This window comes from Trachymyrmex septentrionalis, unplaced genomic scaffold (genome assembly GCF_001594115.1).
Source record: "Trachymyrmex septentrionalis isolate Tsep2-gDNA-1 unplaced genomic scaffold, Tsep1.0 scaffold88, whole genome shotgun sequence".
Taxonomy (NCBI): Eukaryota; Metazoa; Arthropoda; class Insecta; order Hymenoptera; family Formicidae; genus Trachymyrmex; species Trachymyrmex septentrionalis.
This window is the reverse complement of record NW_017306070.1, coordinates 1,008,148-1,014,199: the sequence shown is the minus strand read 5'-3', so window position 1 is coordinate 1,014,199 and position 6,052 is coordinate 1,008,148. Positions and strand designations below refer to the sequence as shown.

General features: G+C 24.3%; 2 protein-coding genes across 3 annotated transcripts in view; one reads left to right on the top strand and one right to left on the bottom strand.

Annotated features, from left to right (window-relative positions):
- The window catches only part of LOC108755547 (protein I'm not dead yet), an 18,768-nt gene extending 17,017 nt beyond the window's left edge, over positions 1-1,751 (bottom strand). The window contains exon 1 of one of the 2 annotated variants that reach the window (XM_018498621.1): positions 1,551-1,751. The gene's annotated coding sequence lies outside the window, so the exon portion shown is untranslated. Of the gene's footprint in view, positions 1-760; positions 793-1,550 lie in introns of those variants that run through there. The other variant, XM_018498623.1, reaches the window with a different exon arrangement.
- LOC108755549 (GPI transamidase component PIG-S) overlaps positions 1-6,052 on the top strand; it is a 30,532-nt gene that overhangs the window by 18,457 nt on the left and 6,023 nt on the right. The gene's annotated exons all lie outside the window — the stretch shown is intronic.

The window sequence follows — 6,052 nt, the reverse complement described above, 5'->3', positions numbered from 1 at the left end:
ACAATATATATATATTTTTTTTTAAGCAAAATATTTTTCTAATTTTTTCGATCTCTAAGTATATGTATAAATTTGTATTAATATAGAGGAAATCAGGGCTAGTTGTCAGTTTTTCAATAATGATTTTTAGAAAAAAATAATAAGATTTTGAAATATTATATACGTTATAATACATCTATATTTTTCGGCAATTCTATATTAAAAAAATATTATTTATCAATATATCGTCATACAAATAAGTTATTAAATTTTAAACAAAGCTGCAAAAATTAGCCTCGTACTCAATGCTGATTGTTACACGTTCTTGGCAGAAATATATTTTATATGAATATAGCATAAAAAAATATAATTTTTATTTTAATGTCAGTTCTATACTTCAGGAAATAACAGTATATAATTATAATATTGAAAGGTAAATTAATAATTTTAATCATGAAATACGTAATTTGTTTTCGTACTAGTTTCTATACGAAAAATAAAAAAAAATATGTCTATGATATATTAGTAAATATATGCTCCAAAAATGTGTCGATTTAAATAGATTAAAATTGTCTTTCACTTAATCCCGGTTTATTTTAATCAATCTATCCCACATAGTCATTTTAGTAAAAAGAAATTGCATTATTACACTAATGATTATCTAATTACAGCAAAAATTATCTAAAACACATCGTTTTCTATCTATATTTACAGGAATCGTGATTGATAATGTAAAAAAAGCTAATAAAAAAACAAAAAAGGAGATAAAAAATTTACTTACCAATTTTATTTTCTTAAAAGTCGTTGTAAGTAATGTATACATGTACAATAACAAATAATATACGCTTTTTACACAATTTAATATTAATCAGCGAGATCTAAAAAAAGAGAGCTGTGTCACATATTGAGCTATTAGTTTTTTGACAATCAGCCCTGTATAAATGGCCCCAGTCTCTTGTTTTAAAATTCATTACATAAAATGTTTCGAAATTTATTACATAAAATGTATATCTGTAGTAAAAAAATTTTGACATTTTTAACAGTTTTAGAATATGTATAAGAGAGAGTGTAGATAAGCATATTATTTGAAAATTGATATATTATGAATATTCGGAAAATAATTACAATATTTGTAAATATTTTAACATAAACATTTCAGATTGATTAAATATAAAAAGTATTAAACAAATATATTCATAATATATTGCAAATATATTAATAATAATAATTCACATAACGCAAATACATTAGTAAGTGAATATAATGTTGATTGCAATTACACCCCAGGTCAAAAGTTTGGAAACATTTGCGATTGTTTCCCATTATACAATAAAAAATTCGATATCTTTGTGAAAAATTATCGTACCAAAATTTAAACGTAGATTTAAGGCTCTATTTTTGTACTTTAAAAAGTGATCGAAAACTTCTCTACGACTTTTTTTCATCGAGATATTTAACTTCTCATGAAATGCGAAAAGATCGCAAATGTTTCTAAACTTTTGGCCGGGAATGTACATCTAATTGTACTGCACTCCTATTTTAAATTATTCCTAAATTAAATTATCACGTACTTTTATTTAAATATCTTGTGTAATGTGATCCATCCAATTTGATACACTCCTTTTCGTCACTTTAAACCATAAATAATATTCGCATAAATATGTGATTTTACGTCGTTATGTACTTAATATTTGCCTATTCGATGAGATAAGAAATAATTGTTTAATTTGAAACAATTGTTTATTCGATGAGATAAGAGAATAGCAATCACATTGTCATCACTAATAAAAATTTATCAGCAATGAGATTGCTTATAAATTTCAATGAGGCTTGCCATATTTCACGAAATCTTATTTATAATATCACGAGGCTTTACTTAATTTTATAATACGTTTTTTTGTAAATTTTTCACTCTCGTCACGATCGCTTCTCGGAGTTTCCCGAGTTATTCGACGTTGTGTTTCATTCGTACTGACCGTCCAGGCCCAAGGCACGCAGAATTAAGGCTTCAATTCAGACTTTATTCCTCCTCTTCTTTAGCGCATTCTCTCCTCTACTCTACTCCCTCCTCTTTCACCTTTTCTCTTCATCTCTTCTCCGCTTCTTTTTTCTTTCTTCCTCTTTCTCTTTCCCTCTCCTTCTTTCTCTTTCTGTTTTATTTAGTCTACTCGAGTTGACATTGTTGTAATTTTTTTTTTTTTAGATATTATACCTATTTGATTTTTTTTTTAATCTGGCCTATTAACGAATGGGCAACACTTTCAAGAGATTTTCTTGGACGTCGAAAAATTTACAATTCTTCATTGACATATAAAAATTTATCAAAATATCAAATATTTATTTTTTGTTTTATTTTATACCGTAAATACTTCGTTAATTAATAAACAAAAAATTATAAATTTTTCTAATATAAATCCAAATGTATTTTTTCCGGATATTCTAGTAAAAACAACAAAAACGGTACTTTTTAATATCAGAGGTATATTATATATTTTGAATTAACATTTTATAATATATTCAGTCTGCTATAGTATGTATTTGATGTTGTATTCGTCTTTATATTTTGTGAAATTACGACATGTTAATGATTATAATATTTGTGACATTATAAAAATTGAAAATAAATAATCTCTAATTCTTAGAAGAATTGAGAAGATGTGGAATTCTTAGACATTTTTTTTATTATCGAAATTGAGAAACTTTCAAAACTCAGGAATTTTTTATCAGAATTATTTAAAAAAATTTTTTTTATAAATAATAGATAGTATTATTTTTAATGTTAAAGAATTATAAATTTTGTTTTATTTTAAATTTTATTTTAAACCTATTTTTGAGATTTCAGAGCAGAACTAAAAACATTGAGTAAAAGATCCGGAAAAAGTTCTAAGACTTTGATATTTGAAAAATTAAATTCTTAATTGTGATAACGCAAGAAAAGTACATCTTTAAAAATTATGTATTAACATATTATTTATATTTATCGAATATCTATTTCATACACTATACATATAATAAAAGAATTCTTTATTTTTCTCAGATCTCAATTTGTAGTGCATGTTGCGAAGTCTAAATTAATGAATTTAAGTTTATTAGGTGTTTCCGTTCACGATTTTATGTAGAAAAAAAGGGAGACTGAGACAAAGGATGAGAGAACGAGAGAGAGAGAGAGAGAGAGAGAGAGAGAGAGAGAGAGAGAGAGAAGATATGATTTAAACAAATGTATTGTAAATACAAATATACTTTATATTAAACATACTATTATTACTTGTAAGTATGAGAAGAGTGGAAAAAAATTTGAGACTAAAGAAATTCTATATCTGCTTATTGCATAAGAAATAAAACTTATAATTAAATAATATAACAATTGAATATAAGAATATAAAAGTACCTAATATAATGTAACAATTAATATATCAATATATTAATACCTTCAGACCTTGCGTACATGTAATATACAATACATCAGGTTTGGAGATATTATTCGTTAAAATTATTTAATTTCGTCGACGTCATCTGAGATTTGATGAATAATGTATATGTTGGAAAAATAGTCAAAATTTTAGAAAAAAAATTAATTATTTAGTATGAATTACTTATTAAAATGCGCGTGAATTGAATAAAAAAAATTCTTTAACTTGGTTCTAATAAAATTAGGTTTGAACGGGTTAAAATCATAATAATATAAATCAATTGCCATTGTGCATGAAATTAAATATTTTATTTTATTTTTATGAATCAAAAGTATATAGTTTATTTGTTTAAGAACAAAAAATTGTTTGAGGATGTTTTGGCTATACAATATCAGCTAAAAATATCAGTCAAAATAAGCCAACATTCCTATTTGAAAAAATCCATGTTAACATCGAATGTCTCGAATCTCTCGAAATATATTATTGCCTCTTTTTCGCGATGCTGATTGGTTCTCTCCATGTGCTTACTATGTGAACGGTTATCATTGCATTTATAACTGTTTACGTCGTTCATGAAGTAAGCGCATGGATTTTGACAAAAAAAAAAAAGAAATTATAGTACAGTGAAGTTATTATGTGTAGTTTAACAGTGTCAAATGCTAAATAATGCGCGCCTGTTTTGTACCAGTATTCATAAAATTTTGATGAATTAGCCTGTGAATGTATTTTGAAACCAACCACAAAAAACAAAACAAATAATTTGACTTATAATGATTTTATGCAGCAAAATGATAATATTTTTCTGCAATTTTAGTTATTTTAAAATAATTTTTAATGCGTATATGGATCCAAATAAACTTTTGCTTATATATTTATAATTGATCAGTATATGCTTAAAATTTAATTTAAATGTTACTTCTTCATCAAATTTACAAATAAGTATTACGATTTTACATAAGATATTCAGATGTAATAATAGAACAATCTATGAAATTTTTATATTTTTGGTAATATTTTGAAGTGTGACCGATCTTTAAAAGATCAGTGATATTTGATAACATTAATTTTTATTATAATAATATAAACATAAATGAATATTTTCGTACAGTTGGAGTACATTATATTTCGTACAGTTACATTTGTATTCAATCCTGACTTATAATCGCACAATGATTGGTTGACTTATAAATTAACGATTACTTTATTTTAATATAAATATAATGCCGCGCAATGTCGTGCAAACATTTCGATTTACAAAGTCTTTATCAGTACACGTAATTAATTGTCCCCTTAAGAGAAAATCTCTTGTTAAATAATCGTCTTATCTAATAATCCTAACCACTTCTTCTTTATAGATAACGTTATATAAAATAGTTGCTTTCTAACATCAATACATGCTTTTCTGTGCATGAATTAATAAAGAGTAGTTAATTTTTTATTTAGTCAATATTCGGAGTCCAATTTGTAAAAATTTCTTTGTACTCGAATAAAAGTTCACATTGGATGAAATAGTTTATTAAAATAATAAAGATACATGTTATTTCTCATTGTTCGTTTTAAAACAAAGCATAAATGTCTAAAGCATAAATGTCAAGACCGTTTTTTTTAATAGATCTTGACATTTATGATTCAAAATTTTATTCGCAAAGGATTAGTGCTTTTTTATATTAATATTTTTTTTTAATTTTTTTTTGAAAGTAGAATAAAATTTTATATACTAGTATGTACCTATATCTCCAATTCTTTTATTATGTTTAAATAAGTAATTATGTTATTATTATTATATATAAAAAATTAGTTACATATATATGAATAACAAACAATAAAAACATAAATTAAATCTAAATTTTTGTATTTTTCTATGTTATTTTGTCTTTGTATTGTTTAGTCTTTATATTATTCTATGTATGCATGTATAAGCAACTCCTTTTAAAAAAGCCAAGTTTGTAGATTACACCTTGTTTTGCCAAGAAGAAGACCTAAAATGCATTGTGGCATCAAGATGGCAACAAGAAAATCTACATTCCTTCGTCTTCTCATCATGAAACTAGTGAATACACTGCTACGAAAAAAAAGTGGACTTGCGTATACACAAAACAAGATGTTTCAAAAGAGTGACGTCGGAAACAAATTATATTTATTTTGCGCATTCCTGTCTTCTTTGTTGTTTGATAAGACATTTATTTGTTTATTTCCGAAAAAAATATTTAAAAATGAAATACGAAGAGAGGACTTAATTTATATCAGATATTTAATATTAAATATTTAAATAAATTATGATTAATTAAATGTATAATTAGTTAGAAAATAGTACTCCTGGTAAATATTTAATAATTTAATTAAATGATAAGTTCACTTTTAAATGATAAGTTATATAATAGAAAAATGATAAGAAATAGAATAAATTAATTATTAAAATTTAAAACTAATAATTAAAAATTATTATTACAGTAATTAAATACCTACTAAGGAAAAAATATATGATATATAATTAAATACGTACTAAGGATAAAAATATATTCTGCAATGTAGAAAATTCGCCAATTATTATTAACTTATTGAATTTTTCTTAGTTCTGATGAATTTCAAGTACGGGGTGTTGTTTGACCAAATCGTGATTTGCCAGAAACATTCTTTATTTTTGTCTCATTTTGTGTTCGAGA